General features: G+C 43.1%; 1 protein-coding gene across 3 annotated transcripts in view; it reads left to right on the forward strand.

Moving 5' to 3' along the window:
• GRIA1 (glutamate ionotropic receptor AMPA type subunit 1) overlaps positions 1-18062 on the forward strand; it is a 305276-nt gene that overhangs the window by 129174 nt on the left and 158040 nt on the right. The window contains exon 1 of one of the 3 annotated variants that reach the window (XM_053907051.1): positions 6859-6948. The exons of the other annotated variants lie outside the window; for them this stretch is intronic. The gene's annotated coding sequence lies outside the window, so the exon portion shown is untranslated. Of the gene's footprint in view, positions 1-6858; positions 6949-18062 lie in introns of those variants that run through there. 3 annotated transcript variants of the gene reach the window in all.

Consider the following 18062-nt stretch of genomic DNA (forward strand, 5'->3'; position numbering starts at 1 on the left):
CACGCTAAACCACTGGCACCCCCCAAAAGGTCAAAAGGTCACATGTATACTGTGTTTTTGGCCTAATTTTCCTCAAACTGTTTTCTTCCACTTAGAACACCCACATCCTATTATGACTCTCCAGACCCATCTTGATAGATGTAGTAACAACCAGAAGATAACACAGGATTATGTGGTTTCTTGTGTATTGAATCTTTTTTCCCCAGAGATAACCTGTTTGCGTAGCAATTTGGCTTAATTTTGTCACTTTAGCAAGAGTGGAAGTAGATGGCCTAGAAATCTCTGTGGGGCTGGGATGGAGAGTGTGATAGATGGAATCTAGGGTCTAAACTGTCTAGTTAAGAAGATTACAACTTCTGGAGGTAGTTTGCACTTTATCCTATGTGCATCCCCACTTGCCCAGCTTCCAGATTTTAAACGACCTTGTAATTCTGGAAGACTTCTAATATATAAAGGTGGAATAAAGCCAGATGAAAGAATCGCATCCCTCTTGCATCCTGCAGGCAAATGCATGTTGACTGTAAAACTGTGTAAATGTAAGTTAAGTGATTTCACAGTCTTGGTCATTGAACTTGTTAACAGCAGCAGACAAGAAAAGTAGCAGGTGAGTGTGGAGTGAGCAGGGGCTGCTGACAAAGGGAGGAGTGACAGCAGACAAGGAGGGAGGGCCCAGCAGAGACTATGTGCTCAACGAGTATGAAGCTGTCTGGTGACCAAAACGAACAAACAAAACCAAAACACCTTACTACTTCGGGAGTCCTTAAGTTATCACTCACACCAATGCTTATGACTTTCAATAAGAAACCAGGTATCATATGCCTATTATGTGTCAGATCCCATTCTAGGAAATCGAGGGGAGTTCTCTAAAAAGTATAAAATACAGTGCCTAGCTCTGAAAATATTTACCATCTGCAACACTACCACATCGGCCAAGGTGACGTTGTATATGTTCAGTTCTTTTTACAAATGCAGGGGCATATGTAGAACCCAGTAGGAAGTTTTTCTATTCAAAACATTTAAAACTATGTAGCCACTTACAAAATAAAATTGTTCCCTACTTTCTCCAAGATACCATTTCCTGACAATGCTAGTAATGGAGACATTTCAGAATAATGACCTCATAAGGTTCACACAGCTGTCTCTGTGCCAACTTGAATAACACACAATCACGACCTCACTTAGTCCGGGGGCAGATCTTAACAGCTTGATAGGACTATGGTCAGAAATGTAGTTTGGCTAAACTGTTTTCCCACTTTATTGGCTAAACTGTTTTCCCACTATACTGTTAACTTATTTAATGAAAGGGAGTGTCTCGTTAAAGGTGCATAGTTTTCCTGAGAGTCCACAGGGACTCCATGAGGCCATGGCACCTACGGGACATTAGACAAAAAAAAAAAAAAAAAAGAGTTGAGTCTTGAGATAGATCAGGAACCCCCAAATTCATCCTGTACTTAATTCATTTTGAACACTTTAGTTTATTCCATCAATACAGTCATTTAGAGTTGAGGAAGATCTTTCTCTTTCCAAAAGGCTGAGTTAGGGCATTTTCCCTGGGGATAGACCTCCTTTATAATCAGGCAGTGACATAGCCCATGGTATAGGGGGAGAAATGGATTACTGCCCCTATATTATGTAATCTATTGGTGAGGGTAAGCATAGTGGGAGTCTTATAAAAGCAGCAGGCAGAACCAGGGCCAACCATCCATGTTAAATGGAAAAAAGAATGTGTGTGTTTATCCCACTGTCTACCAAATTTATTTTCGGAAAAATACAATGAGAGCAGAAGAAAATGAAGAGTAGGAAATGCTACAACTGCTGGGCCTTTCTGGCTTAAAATCTGAGCAAGATCAGGAAAAATATGGCTAAAATGCTGAGTTTGGAGTCAGGAAAAGTAAGTTCAAGTATTGGTGTTGCTGCCATACCCTCAACTATTCGACCTCAAGGACAAATTTCCTCTTCCCAGAGCATCTGCCTCTTTCCTATGACAGAAGGAATTAGATGAAGTCTCTGTGTAGAGGTCCTTTTACTCCTGGCATTCTAGGGTTCAATAGTAATCTAAAACAAGGACCTTCTTTTTAATGTATAACATACAATGAAGTGTATACAGTGAAGTGACCTATAAATTCTGCTGAACTTTAAAACTTTTTTTAATGTTTTTATTTATTTTTGAAAGACAGAGAGAACAGCACGAGTGGGGGAGGGGCAGAGAGAGAGGGAGACACAGAATCTGAAGCAGGCTCCAGGCTCTGAGCTGTCAGCACAGATCCCGATGCGGGGCTCGAACTCGTGAACTGCGAGATCATGACCTGAGCCGAAGTCAGACGCTTAGCCAACTGAGCCATCCAGGCGCCCCTAAATTCTGCTTAACTTTAAATGTTAATTAGATGCAAATACACAATGAAAAAGTAGGGTGAAAGTCATTCCTCTCTGTAGATTAGGAAGTACAATATGATTCCTTTGTAGTGGGAAGAATGAATCTTATACAGGCTGAAGCAAGCCTTAAAAAATGTAGGGAAAACTAGACACTACTGTAGTCTGGGCTTTCTTCCCTTTGGTGAGATTTTTCTTTTCTATTTTTGTACACATGGTTAAGGGACAAATGTCTACATGGAGCTATGACATAAGCATATAGGAACATCATATCATGTGAACACAGTCATAAGTAATGATATCGTCTAATAGATTTATATGATCTAGAGGACATGAGTATATATGGTTTCCAGTCAACCATATTATCTATCTGTTCTGAGAGAAAGGAAGACTTATCCAATTGTTACATGTGAACAAGAGCTGTGAAAATAGTCCAGGGGCCAAGGAATTTGTGCTCACTGGGTGCCACAACTTGTGTTAGCACTTGACCTATTTTCCTTCTTTTAATCCATAGACTAGAAGCTCCCTTTCAGTATATAGTTTTTAAACATTATTTGCTCTTCTGATTCCTATTTGTAAATGAGGAAATTTAATCTCGGAGAGGTTAAGCAAGGTCTTACAGCCAGTAAATAGTACAGGCTGAGAATGAAAGCTTCTCTGACTCCAAGGCCAGCTCCCTGCCACAGTACCGCATTGCCTTCTGGAAGTCCTACTTCCCACTTTACTTCTGCCTTTATTTGGCTCCGGTACCTGAAACAAATCACTAGAGTTCTTGAATCTCAGTTTTTCATCCATTAAAAATCACAAAAACCAACCAACCAAAGTGGAATGTACAGCCTCTGCTCTTCTTCCATGGTTGGTGGGTGATCTTTACAGGACTACAGTTAGTTCAGTGGGATTGGTGTCTCTTGCAGTCATGAAACATGGTGACCTTGGACTTTAATTGGTCCTTGTACAACCGGAAGCTATATGTAAATTGTATCATATGTTTGCACATTTGTATTGTATTAGAAGAGTCCAAAGCTTTCCTGAGGCTACCAATGAAATCTGTATCCCCAAGGGCCTCAGAACCTTCTGATTAGAAGGTCTCCTTATGATGTCTTCTAACTCAAAGCATCTGTAACAATCCAAAATAAATTAAGATTTGGTACAAAGGCAGAACTGACACTTGCATCAGAGACTATGGGGTATCATGGGTCGGGACCTGGGTCCTGGTTTACTCTGCTTTGTCATCTAAAGAGAGATGCTAATTCCTGTCTGCCTCCCCCCCAGTGCAGTAACTGTAAGAATCAGATGTGATAATATGGATGAAAACACTCTGAAAAAATATAAAGTATGCTGCAAACTTATGATATTAACTGCGAGATATTAAAGTATCAAGTCATTTTACTAGTTGTCAACTGAGAAAGGGGGACAATTGCAAGCTCCATCAGCAAAATTTAGACACCCTGCTTGTTCATCCTTCAGCAAGGTCCTGCAGCTGACACTTATGTGTCAATTTCCTTGATTTTAATAAGAATTGGTTGCAAATACAGCTTACAGGATTCAAATGGAGATCATAACCAGTCTGGGAGCTGATGAAAGAACTTAAACTTTATACTCTAGACGAGAGCGTTTGTCTTTTATCTCCTGTCTTCCATTAGTCAGCGATTCTCAAAGAATGGTCCAGGACCAGCCACAGAGTATCATCTGAGAATAAGATAGAAATGCAGATTCTCAAGCCCTACCCCAGAATCAGAAATCCTGAGGGGGGGGGGGGCAACAGTCTGCATCTTAACAAGCCCTCTAGGGAAATCAAATGCACTGTATGCTCAAGTTTGAGAACCACAGCCATAGGTGATTATCCCAGGACAGACCTCCTGGGCTGATATTTTGGCCATGGGTACTCAAAAGAGAATGGCAGGACTCCAGTAACCTGGGAGTATCTAGCAAAGGCCTGTTGGGGGCTGGAATCAGCAAAGGTTGGGCTGGCAGGCATGGCCCAAAACATGATCAGATAGGCCTGTTATGTATAAGGCTCCATGTTAAGTTTTATGGGGCCTGAGAAAGAAGAAAGTGGCCCTGTTTCAAGGAATGCAGCTCTCTCAAGATGCAGGAAGTATTGATACCTTTGGTACCCTTGGCAGTTGAAGAGTGATAATGATCCAAAATTAAACCATACATATGTAACAGTTAGCTCCATGGTAAACTTTCTTCTCTGAGCCTCAAAGTATGGAACGTAACAAAAAATATGAGACGAGCTAATGTTTATTGAGCATTTGTCATATTCTTAGCACTGTTTTAAGTGATTTTGATGTGTTAATGGTACCCCCTATTTTTAGCTATTTACTGTACCAAGCCTTTTGCCAGGCTCTGAAAATATAACTGTGAAATGTAACTGCCCTTGAGGAGCTCACTTGCCAACGGGGAGAATTAGAAGGAAGGGGCCCATCAATGCTCCAGTGGGAAGGACTATGAAGAACAAGCTCAGGGTGTTTTCTGAGGCCTAGGTGAGGCAGGTACACTCAGCTTCATGTGAACAGAGGTTTCTCAGAGGAGGAAATGCATAAATGTAGACCTCCGAAGGATGAGAGGAAACACTCTGCAGTGGGGAAAACTGAGATTTAGGGCACTTGGACAACTGTTCTCCGAGTCACACAGCAAGTAAGTGGTAGTGTTGGGACTTGAATTCAGGTCAGTCCAATTCCAAAGCCCTTCCTTTTAACCATTAAGTCTAGGCCAGAAAATAGGTTTTATCGAGCCTGTGAATTCTGATAAATCGGTAGTGGCTTCCAGGAATGCTGATGATGGGAACTCTGAGGCCTTGACTGGGCTGCATTGGAAGGAATGCCATGATCAATTAGTGATGTCTGCCCTGGGTGCAGAAGAGGAGAGTATGTGTGTCATGCATTTGCTGACCCTGCACTGCAGAGTGCTGCCTCCAGGACTTAGCACAAAGAGGGACAGACCTGCACAGCTGGTTCTTATTCATGTCAGATTGTCTCTGACTTCAAGGAACTTATAGCTCAACAGCGTCAGCGGGGGCTTATTATATGTTACTAGGAGGTACTAAGTGACAGCTCAGGATGTTCCGAGCTGATGGAGCATTCAGTCATAAAGGGAATAAAGTTTCTTTCTTTCTTTCTTTCTTTCTTTCTTTCTTTTTTTTTTTTTTTTAAGTGAAGACACTGATTAAGTGTAAGGGTGAAAAACAAACAGCAATAAAGAGAGATCAATCTTATTAATCCACTAAACTTCAAAATTTGTAGGCCAATTCCATTTTCATGCTTTACCATTGTTCCTTCCATCAACATGGAGGCCGTTGAGATAACAGAAAATGGCATTGTTTGCAAGTAATGGGATCCACATTGTCAAGTCAGCTCCCTGGTGCCCAGGGGAAATTTAAATTTAGAAATGCCACTCAAAACATATGCATTCAACATACCTAATGGCTCATCTTTGGAGCAGTATGGAAGTTGATACCAATCACAAGGACTGAGAATGTGACTCTTTAAGGCAAAGATTATAAGTTAGTGCCAGTTTGCTTCATACATGGTTTATGGTGTCAGTAAGACAGTGGGCGAGCTCTTTGAAAGCTAATCACATTACGTGTCTCCAGTGTGTCTGTTAAACCAATGTATGGATTGAAATAATGACAACTAGTTTTAACAATCTAGAGGAAACAAAGGGGTACATACCATCAGGTCAGTCAATAGTTAGAAATGACTTCCAGATCAATTTCTTTTGCACAAAGTCCTTTTTTTTTACTTCTCCCAGGCTCACCTGCATGACTGTTACAAGCACTTTTTATCCCTGACATTAAAAATGTTTTAAAAATGACTCATGTATTGGATAGAGAACAAAAGGAGAAGATGACTTCCCTCAAAATCCCAAGGTCAGAACTGTTTGCCCTCTGGGCATTCCCCCCCCACCCCCCAGAAGGCTGTGTTGTGAACAATTACCACTCACTAACCGGGACTTGGCAAGCCAATGTGCCCCCTTTTTCAGAGGCTCACTTGGTGGTTACGGGTGCCCGTGGATGTCATCGTCTGAACGAGCCAGAGGTGAGGATGTAAGCCTCAGTAGACCCCACTCCAGGGCTGTGCCTGCTTATTGTGCTCCTGCAAAGCCCCACTGTCCTCAGAACTAGCTTCTCACCACCCCCCTCCCTCAAGGCATTTACATCAGAGATGATGGGGGAGCTCATCACCTTAAAACCTATTTACCTTATCTTACTTTGGAAGACAAGACTTGACAGTATCAGCCATCAAAACATTTCTCTGGTCAAGTCAAGCTGACCAGTACAGAATGATCTCTGATTCATTTTACATGAATCTAAACATTATCTGAAACTCAACAAGGGGAAACAACACGACAATAGTCTGTGGAAAAGAGGCTCTGGGGCGTAGGCTGCTAAGAACTTTACCTTTCCTTATTCCTACCAGAACTGTGAAAAATAGCCTCTGTGTACAGGGACGGTGCATCTTAGTCTTGACTATATACAAATCTCAGCAAGAAGAACGTGTTCTGGAGCCCAAAGTATGAGGACATCAGTTTCGATTATGTGTTAAGTGGAAAGAGGAGAAGAACCACTTCAAGGTTTGCATTTTAATATATTCAGGATCCAGAAGCTTTTCCTTTGCAGGGCTCCTGATGCATTCATGCCGCAGAGATATCCCAGGTTAGTTCAGAGAAACTACCTTATTGGTCATGCAGTTTATTCCAGTTCTTCCTCCCTGGTAGGCTTCTGGAGATGCATTTTCCTAATGCATTTCAATGCCGGGAGCAGTAGTGGTGCTGAATCTTAGCTGTGTGCTGCCATTTGTCCCATCCTTTGCTCTTTACTTATGCTACATGGGCTGTTTCCCCCTCCATTCCGTGGAGAGAGACGCAACCCTGTGCTTTGGGTGGAGCCCAGGGCTGCTGGTAGGATGAGATCTGGTTTCCATGCCTATTTCTGCCACTAACAAGTGTGACTTTGGACAAGTACCTTTCCGTCTGGCAGCAGCCCAGTTATCCAGCCACACGAGAGGATTGGCTGATCCCTAAGGAGTCTTTCCAGCCCTAACATTCTGGGACTTAATGGAAACTGGAATTCTGGGTTTAACTGAGTGAAGTGGAACTAATATTTGCCAACTGCTTTTCTCTTTGGCATTGAGCACCATGCCAGGCACTGCGGGGGATGTACTTATATCAGAGGGCTCTCTCAGATACCACAGCACTCACAGGCGAGCGGGAGTTAGATGAGAAAAGCAGGTTTACAGATATCTCCGGTGCACAGCAGAACACACTGTGTGCTGGGAGCAAAGTACAAATGATTACAGGGTCTGAAAGAGACAGGAATTGCATCTATTTACAAAAAGTCAGAACAGCACTTCATGGCATTTCAGATGAGCGTTGGCAGAGAGAATTCAAACAGGAAGCAGTGTAGTTGCCATAGCAACATTTACTGAGCAGGTATTTTGTGCCAGCCACTGTTCTAAGCATTTTGCGCATAAAAACTCATTTACTCCTCTCATTGTTTTGACACAGAAACTATGATTATTCCCATTCTGCCTATAGAGGAACTGAGGCATAGACTATCTAATTAATAGGCTTAGGCTCATACTATGAGCAAGTAGCTAACGACAAGTGCCAGGATTCAAACCCAGGCAATCTGGAGCTTACATCCGGCTAAAAGCCTGGAGGCTCCACTGACTCTCACATATGGAAAGTCTCTGAGCCTGGAGACTGGAGAATGAAAAAGGCCTGACTGCAAGATGAGCTTTGTGGCCCAGGGCAAGTCTTCTTGGGCCTCTAAATTGCCAGTTTCTTATCAGTGACATAGCAGTGATAAGCACTTGCCTCACAGAGTTCTGATTATTCAGCAAAACAGCAGGAATAAAAATGCTTTTTAAAAAGGATACAGAGTCCTATATAATTTTAAATAATAGAGGAAAGCAGAAAGAGCAATGTGAACAAAAGTTCAGAGGTGGTAAGGTACAAAGCATATTTAGGCACATATTTAGAGCAGAGGGCTTGTCCGGTGTGCTCTGGGAGTCAGAGCACCTGATAGGTCTGGTTAGGGTCTCTTCCCCACAGTTGCACCTTGAGTGATTTCCATCCAAGGTCTTACCTCATCTCATCTCTGGTAGTTAGGCTAGGCCTTGACTCTGCTCCCTCGATGTGGAGAATGACAAATCTACCTTATTTTCCTCATGTTTTATACTGTTGACACTCACTCCAGATGCCAGTGCGATTCTCATTGGCAAGAGTTCAATGGCAGCCTTTGAACGGGAGGACTAGACCCCTAACCCGCAGTTCTAATATTAACATTGGCACATTAGTTTCAGCAGAATTGGTTCACGTAGGAGTGACAGTAACGGACAGTTAGACCAGAGTCGAAACTTGTCTGCATAGAGAAATACACTCATCTCAGCAGTGTCTCTTCTGCAAGATGTAGCACCATGGTCTTCTCCATCCCAGGCAAAGAAACATCTTTAGGTGGTGCCCAGATTACCATGGGGACTGATGGGGAAGGTGGAGAGAGGACACAGTGGTTAAATCCAAGAAAAGGGCAGCTGCTCAAGGGATACCCAGTGAGAAATACACTGGGTGGACTGGGGTCAGGAGACCTGACTTTGAGTGTCACCTTGCCTGACATTTGGCTGATTGACTCTGGAAATGCCATTTCACCTCCCTGAGCTTCCATTTTCTATAAAATGGCATAATTGATAAAGATGCTCTCTAAAACACCTTGGATTCTAAAAGCCTAAAAGCGTGCAAGTTATTTTTAAGCAGAAACTTAACTACAGCTATTCTTAGGCTCCAGCTAGAAGCTACATGTGACTTTTTGTTTCCTACTAACTGCAGAGGTAAGGTTTTCAGCTACATGTTGCTCTTATCTCTCTAGTGGTGAGATGATGTTGTTTACAAAACAGCAGCAACATCACAACAATAGCATCTGGAACAACAGACACCATGGTAGCCAGGCACTGTGTGCTAAGAACACATTTTAAATGCATTTAATTCTCAAAGCAGCACCATTAGGTGGGTACTATTATTATTTCTGTAATACAGATGAGGCAGCAAAGATTTCAGAGTTACTAATTAACTTGCCCAAGGGACAGATTGGGGAATTGAATGGAGTTTGTCCACTGTCAGACCCTGTGCTCTTAACCACTCAAATAGCCAGCCAGGAGGCAGCATAGGCATGTAGGTATCCCAAGTATGGCTCTCGAAGCCTCTCTCCCTTGAAAAAGGATCTCTAAAGATTTCTTTATGGGGAGCAGAGACTTAATTCCCCAGGAAGGAAGAAATAAGTGACTAACTCCAAAGTAAGAGAACGGGATAAGCAATCCTTTCCCTAAAGTGAACTCTGAGGACGCCAAAGAGGACAGGTCTGCATTGGAAGAAAGAGGACCACAGGGACAAGAGTGGCAATGGAGAAGGGCAGTTTCCTCCTTCACCTGCTCACTTATCTGAAAGTTGTTCCCCACAGGACTCCCGATCCCTCCTGGCAGTGCCCAATGACCCTGACCATGGGAAAGGTGCAAGGAAAAGTACTCCGGAGGGGTGTCACAGCTGATAGAGCAGACAGGATGGAGAAACCAGCTGTGTGTGCCAGCCTCCCCTAGCAAGCATCTGTTCCCAAAGCACTATTAAGTGCCAGGTCCACAGAAAGATTCCTAAGACACAGTTCCTGTCTTTAAGGGAAATGTTGATTGCAAAAGATGGGAGACAAATCCAGGCGTGGGTGGTATTAATGCAAAACACTAAGTGTCAAAATGAGAGTCTGAACAACTTGCTTTGTGTGTAAAGGGAGGACCAGGCACAATCAACTCTAGAACAAGGCAGAAAAGTGCTAAGGGCACTAATGGAAATGTGAGGTAAGAGCCGAAGGAGGGATGGATTGATTCAGATGGGGGTTGTTGCAGGAGCGGTGGTGTTTGAGTGGGATCTCAAAGGACTGAAATGAGTGGAGAGGGTGGTGATGAAATTCGCATCATCACAGGGGAATAGGTGTAAGGAGGGATGTCAGTTTGTCTGTTTGCTTTTCTGAAGGCAGGATGGCTACAGGAGTGGGGTTGAAGTGCAGACTGACCTAGTTTTGATTCCCGGGTCGGCCGTGTCCATGTGACTTTGAAACCTTGTATCTTCATCTGTAAATGGAGATGCTAATACCTTTTTCATGAGATTGTTGTGGGAAATAAAGAAATTAATGCTCATGTTTAGTAATACAAATGTTTAGTAAATACTCAATAAATGGTAGCTTTTACTCTGCGTTACTGCTTCAGTGAACATTATCTAGCTCCTCTGGGTGACATCTGAGGCTAACCAGCCACTATTGGATATTCGACAACTTAAAAATTAACTAAATGCATCTACATATTCATTTGCATTTGCTTTACCCCATTTGTACATTCCCTCTCCCCAGATCCTTACAGAGCCAGTACCCCAGCCTGCTCTTGAGTCAGTTCTTCTTTTTCGTTTCATGTTGTTCTGGTTTACTTGTCCATACAGTGGGCCAAATTATTGGGTTTTGTTTTCTAGTTTCTTCTTCCTGCAGTACAGTTCTACACTGGACAGGGCACTCCCTATAGCACTTTCCTATCTAGGAGCAAATGCACAAGTTCACGGCCATGGTCAGCTTCTTGAGCAGAGTCCTTGCCTCGTCAACTGCCCAGCTTTGCTCTGTCTCCCATTCATTACTTTGTGGCTGGGAATCATCACAGAATATCGGAATTGTAGGGAACTGCCACCAAATCTTAGGTTTTACCAAGAAGAACCTCAAGGCCCAGAGATAGGACGAGGCTGGGCAAGTTTCCACACAGAGACAGGAAGGGTAGGCCGGTGCACTAGACCCCAAGCTGGGGGCCAAAGACAGGCCAGTGTACCCTGGATGGCTTTCCATGACCTTTGTGCCTTTGCTCTGCAGACTTAGGCCCTGAGGAGGGCAAAGATGTGTTTCCTTCCCTCCCTTTTCCTCCCTCCACTTCCCTCCAGGCTTTGGGTAAAGCTTGAAGCAGCAGCCCTCCTAGAGGTCCATGCTCCCACAGGGCTTTCTCAGGATGCCCATTACAGCATGACGTACTGACTTGGGGCCTTCACCTCTTGGACCCCAGCTGACAGCCAGTGAGGTGAGAAGATAGAAAACACTTTAAACTGCCTCAGCAGTTTTAAAATGAAGAGGCAGGTAGGAAATGTCTGTGATGACCAATGCTGTAGAGTTGATAAAAATGAGGAGACTCTAAGTAAGGCCTTCCTTCTCCTGCGGTCCTGACACCGAGGATGTAAATACTTTTAATCTCACATAACAGCTCGGACTGTTTGGTGCTGGTGACTAGGTTGAGGAGGATGCTGAAGCCGCATCTGGGCTGCATGGGATACCATGCTAGGATATGGCAGCCCGGCCTCATATGTGACATATTATGGGGAAAATAAGAACCGAGGCCCCTGCTTTTAAAATGGACATTTTAATGTGATGAGGGAGACGGACTCATGAACCACTAGTAAAGTCTTGTACAAGAGAAAATGAAGTAAGTTCTGCAGTCAACGTATAGCATGTTCTATACATTCAGAGGAAAGGGCAGCTCATTCTCCAGAGGGAGAACAGGGCAGACAGCGCCCCCATGTCCTAGCACTGCATCCCCTGGAGCCCAGATACGGCTTCAGAATCCCCCTCAACCTAGTCACCAGCACCAAATAGCCAGAGCTGTTATATGAGATTAAAAGTGTTTACATCCTTGGTCTCAGGAGAGCAGGAAAAGGAAGCTCTTAGAGTCTCCTCGTTTTTATCAGCTCTCTACAATGTCACTCATCACAGACATTTCCTATGTGCCTTCTTCTTACATTCCCCAAAATGGATCACATATGATATGTTGAATCAGCAAATGAATCACTCAGCGGATGTCATGGTGTTAGATATGTTAAAAGGTTATTTAGCATAATAGTAAGAACTCACTTTGTGGAATCAGACATACATTAGAGTTGAATTCTAGCTCTGCCATTATTGGTTCTACGATGCCCACCTCCCTCAGTCCTTCTTAAAAAAATAATAATAATGATAGCATTTACCCTCTAGGGTTGCTACAGAGATTAAAAGAGTTGATGAATGTAAAATGTTGTCTATTTGCTAGCTTCACAGGGCCCAATATATGCAAGCTGCTATCAGTAATATTAGAAACTATCATCATCATCACCATCATCACCATCATCATCATCACCATCATCATCACCATTTGTTGCCACTATTATTATGCTAGTAACCAGAATCCCCAAACCCTAAACAGCCCCTCTCTTTCCTTAGATATAAGAGGGAAATATGTAGCTGGAAGACCCATGGAAACTTCTTCCCTCAAGGTGCTCACCTGATCTCAGCTCTCTGGATCTCAGCACTATGGGGACCAGAAAAGACCAACCCAAGGCAGTATGGATGGCAGGGGCAGATTTTTCCCAATGTCTCAAATAAGGCAGATCCAAGCTTCCCACCTCAGATCTACAAAAAGGAGGCCCTTTGTACTCATACTCAAGGCAGCTTCAGGCATCATAACATCCCAAAGACACAAACCCAGCAGGGGTTCCATGGACCTAGCACCATGGCCCATAACTGGCCTTGCCACCTGCTTACCTGTCTCAGAGGAGGCACTGGGGAAGGGGGTCACGCTAAAGCAACAAATGGCCCCAGCTGGGAGGGCAGGTGGTAGTGTGGCAGTGGTGGTGGTTGTATGGCCTGTATGGGTGTGAGGGAGGTCAGTAATGTAATGCTCTAAGGTATATGTAGAATGTATGGAGGAAACCAGAATTTGAAACATAGAAATGGTTATTGGTAATGTGATTAGTGGGAGCAGAATTGGGATCTGCTTGGATCATGCTTGTATAACCCATGCCTATCCTCTTACAGCTGAGGAAACCAAAGTCCTCACTTGAGGGAGGGATAGTCCATTTTCTGTGGGGAACAAAGGCAAATGAAAATTTAAATTTCCTTACTGTCTACAGCCCATTGACAAGTTCTTGAAACAGGCAGAGTGACATTCTTCTTGGAACTCAGCTGCCTTGATGATGACACTTTGCTAAGGGCAAAAGGCAATTTTATCCCAAACCCCCAGGATCCTATATGTCTACTTGAACATATAAAAATCCCTTCTATAATTTGGCTATTGTTGAAAGCACTGCTATAAACATTGGGGTACATGTGCCCCTATGCATCAGTACTCCTGTATCCCTTGGGTAAATTCCTAGTGGTGCTATTGCTGGGTCATAGGGTAGTTTATTTTTAATTTTTTGAGGAACCTCCACACTGTTTTCCAGAGCAGCTGCACCAGTTTGCATTCCCACCAGCAGTGCAAGAGAGTTCCCATCTCTCCACATCCTTGACGGCATCTGTAGTTTCCTGAGTTGTTCATTTTGAAAACTTCCTTCATCTCAATCCCTGCTGACCCAAGATATATGTTGGCAATCATTCTCCAAGCTTATGACCCCTGATATACATCTGAAGGCTGAATGTTTATTAAGTAGTAATAAATAACCTTTTCCTAACAGCAGCTAGCCCTACAAGGTCCTGGAAACCTTGTTTCCAAAATATCTTAGAGACTTAATGCTATCCCTAACCCCCTCCCAACCTGAAGGTTTATAATCAGTCACCCATCACAATCCCAGTGCAGCTCTTTCTGCCCACAGGTCATGTCCCCATGCTTTAATAAGACACCTTCTTGTACCCAAGATGTCTCAAGAATTCTTTCTTAGCCATTAGCTCTGAACCTCAACAGTTCAAAGCACATCACATTCACTTAGCGATTCATTTACTTGGCACTCGTTATACTTCTCAATGCTATGCAGTGGGTCAGTGGGCTGAGAAAAGGAGAAAGAGGTCCTGCCCTCAAAACGTACAGCCTTAAATTAAGAGGAACAGATCATTAACAAGCCAACCATCAATTAGATGCAGTGAAATCTCTCATAACCAAGTTCCATTCAACCATCTCTTTGGCTTGACCTGCATGCCCCATTTTCTCAGTAAACAACTGTGCTGACACTCCTGGAAGCTTCTGGCCCATAGCCTCATCTCCGATCAGCCCATCTAGTTCTGTCCATGTCAGCTTTGTTGGAAATATGCTAGGAATCATTTCTGTTGTTTCCAAGCCTAGTTATACTTCTGTGTTTTTATTATATTGGGGCATTGTAACTGAAAAGTATGTAAACTGGTGAAATACGAGTGCAAGACAAAGTTGTTTTATTTCTTTGGAAACTAAGTTAAATACCTTTGAAAGTCTCAAAGATGAATCACTAAAAACATTGTCATGTTAGGTGTAGGCGAGACAACTATAAAAGTTGGGGGAAAAACAAATTCTGCACTTACATTTATTTTATAAATGTCTTCAAGTTCCCACTGTATCAACAGATTGATAAATACATGGGCACTTAGCAGTTTTAAGCTAAAAGAAAATACCTGCTATGAATCATTTTTTGTGATTCTCCTTTTTGATCATCTTTCACATATAATCTAATTTCAGCCCCCATTGCATCAGATAAAAGGGCTTCTACCGTAATTACAACTTGAGTAAAGTGCTGTGAAGGAGACAAATCAAATGCTGTGACAGAGAACAGTGGGTAACCTACTTAGGGCCGTCCCTGAAAGACTGGCTGAGTGGGCATGGGAGAGAAAGTCCTAGCTAGTGCGTGCAGCATGATGGAGGCCTTGCTGTGTCCTAGGAGCTGAAGCAGTCGAGGAGGGACAGGGATATGAAGAAAGAAGCTGTTTAGGTCAGCAGGACCCCGACAACAACAGACCCTTAGAGGTCATGCAAAGGAGTTCAGACTTTATTCAAAGCATGATGAGAAACCTCAGAAGGGCTCAGAGCCATGGTGTTAGGATAAGATCTGATTTCCATTTTCAAAAGAACATTCTAGCTGCTTTGTGAGGAATGGATGAGGGTGGGGAAAAAGAAGTGGGCAAGGTGGAGGCAAGGATAAAGAAAAGTGATGAAGGAAGTGATAAAGTGTAATAAGTAGGCATGATGAAGACTGACAGAGGCATTTGCCAAGGTGGTAGCAGGGACAGAAAGTGGGAGAGGTAGATTCACTTGGGATATCTCTGGAAGGACTTACATCATGTTTTCTTTAGTCAGCCAATCAGTGTGACCAAACTCACAGCTAACTTTTGAGAGACATTTGTGATCTGATGAGGTAAAAAATAAAAATAAAAATAAAAAATAAAGTCCTACCACAATTCAAGCAACGTGGTTTTCTTTTTCTAGTTTGATATTTACTGGCTGTGCTACTCAGAGAAACCTCCTAACCCTTGGAAATTCATTTGACTAAAGGGAATAATAATATCCTGTCCAGTCTACTTCTTTTCTGGTTGTGTAATTAGAATAAAATGATGGCTTACCTGTATAGTACAGTTCATAGTGAATTTAGAACTTTCACAGCAGGTAAGGCAGGTATCATTGCCCTCACTTCACAGGTGAGCAAACCAACAGTTACAGAGCATCTACTGTAATAAGACCAGGGCTGGGCTGGTCTTTGCAAAACAAAGTCAACCCAGCCCTTAAATAAGCTCAACCCTGCCATAAATAAGCTCACAGTCTTGTGAAGAAGACAGACATGAAAATGTTAAATTACAGACTATAAAGATAAGTACTAAGAAAGTGCATTAAAAACTCAGAGCAGAAAGTAATTTTTTTTTTTTCTGGAATGGCTAGAAGGCTGCCCACTGGAGTCAACATCTCAGTGGGGTCTTGAAGGATGTATACAAGTTTTCCAGGTGTGGAGGGGCATGTCTGAGGAATGTGGGAGGAAGAGACCTGGAAAGAAATGGTTTGCTGCGTTCCACAGTGTGTTTGGGTCTCCAATGTTCAGTGGACTATTAGGAAATGAGGCAGGGGACTGAATCAGGGCCAATGAGGCTCTCCCCCATGGAGTTGTGTGGGTGCGTAAGGCCAAAGCAGGAAAGCTAGTCTGTTAGCTTCATAGTCATGCTTTCCTCAGCTGCTCACACTGGTTCTACATATGTGTACCCATGCCTTCTCCTCTTTCCTTCCTCGCTTACTGTTTTCCCAAGGATTAGCTTGAATCTCAGCCTTTCCCCCCCACACCACCTCCTAGAGCTCTTCATTTTAGTGGGGACAGACAAAGAGAACACCGCAGGATAGTGAGAAACAGAAATGCTTTTATTCTCAGCATTTCTTCCAGAATTCAAGCAGCCTGTACTGTTTTTTGGCAGCAGCTGTTTCATCCTGTGTTTTGAGAAACCTTACAAAGTGATTCAAATTTTGGTACAAAAGGAACTAAATATCTGGAGTGGGGGGTGAGTGTCTCTGCAGAGAAGCAGCTGGGCTTTTGTTAAAGAGTCTCAGTTGGTGGAAATTGTCTAGGAGACCTGAGTTCCAGTCCCTAGGCTGGACAGCATGCTTTCGTGCCCCACCTCTCCCACCTGGAAAATAAGTAAGAAACTTTGTACTTGCAGAGGTGGAAGATTGTTAGAGCTAATTGAATCTCACTTCTCTTACAAATGAGGAAATGAACTCCAAAGAGGGGAAATAATTTGCCTAAGGTCATATAGATAACCAGCAGCTTGTTCAACCAATCATTCATTCATTCATTCATTCATTCCATTCAGCAAACATGTTTCCATGTCTTCCATGTGCAAGGCACTGTGTAGATGCTAGGACTGTAGTGGTAGATAAAATAGTCATAATCTCTGCCCTATTGGGGGAAATGAAATGACACAAATAAAAACTTTAAGAGGATAATTAAAGACAGAGATAAGCTGTGATGGAAATAAGGCACTGCTGTAGAGAACAAAAAAGCAGGCTGTATCCTTTGGAGAAGGACTCTCTGAAGAGAGAACACGAAAGCAGAGGCCTGAGGAGTGAGGAGCCAGGCATTTAAAGAGGGTGGAAGAGCTTCCCACAGGAGAACAGCATGTTCAAAAGCCCCAAGGCAGGAAAGTTTGGACTGTCTTGAAAAGTAACAGAAAGACCAGTGTGAAACTGAGGCAGGAGGAGCACGGCCTGGGAGCAGAGGCAGGATAGATAACAGGGGGCCGAGCTTGCAGCCTGAAATTTCAAGTGCCCTCTTGGGTAGACTCTTGATGGTTTTTCACATCCCTGTTGGAAAGGAAAGGCAAGTTCATGTTCATAGCAACATTCTATTATTGGTTGAGCATTTGTTTTAAATGAGGTCTCAGTACGCTTTGTTGAGACCATGCATTAGAAGAACAGAAGAAAAGGAAGAAAGATTTAGCTTTTCTCTGTCCAACTCTCCACTTGCTTAGTGTTCAGCTCAAGAAACCAGCCAAGGGCAGATGTCAGGAGTAAAGTCAGACATCAGAGAAGGTGGAAGTTGGTTTCTGGTGCTGTCATATCATTTTGAGATCTGGAACTGCTTGTCTTCTGTAGCCTCATTGTATCCTTCATTCTTGTCCATTTGCCTTCTCAGTGGATACACCCTTGCTGGAAAATGAATTTCACTGATTTTAGGGCACCCTTGGGCTGTCATCTGCAGATTCTGGTGATACCTTGCCTTGATTGATGGGTGCCAGTCAGGTTCACGGGTGTGTGCTGCACTGTAGGCTTGCTGCTTGGCTTAAATAAACCCATTTATATGCATGATTTTCAAAGGAAAAGAATAGCAAATAAGAAGCAAAATACTTTTTTTCTCCCCCTCACCTAGGACACAGAATCAAGATAGCCAAAGGGAGAGTCTGGCTTCACCTCATAAATGATTTATCTGGT

This window comes from Panthera pardus, unplaced genomic scaffold (genome assembly GCF_024362965.1).
Source record: "Panthera pardus isolate Hobbes unplaced genomic scaffold, ASM2436296v1 HiC_scaffold_2, whole genome shotgun sequence".
Lineage (NCBI taxonomy): Eukaryota > Metazoa > Chordata > Mammalia > Carnivora > Felidae > Panthera > Panthera pardus.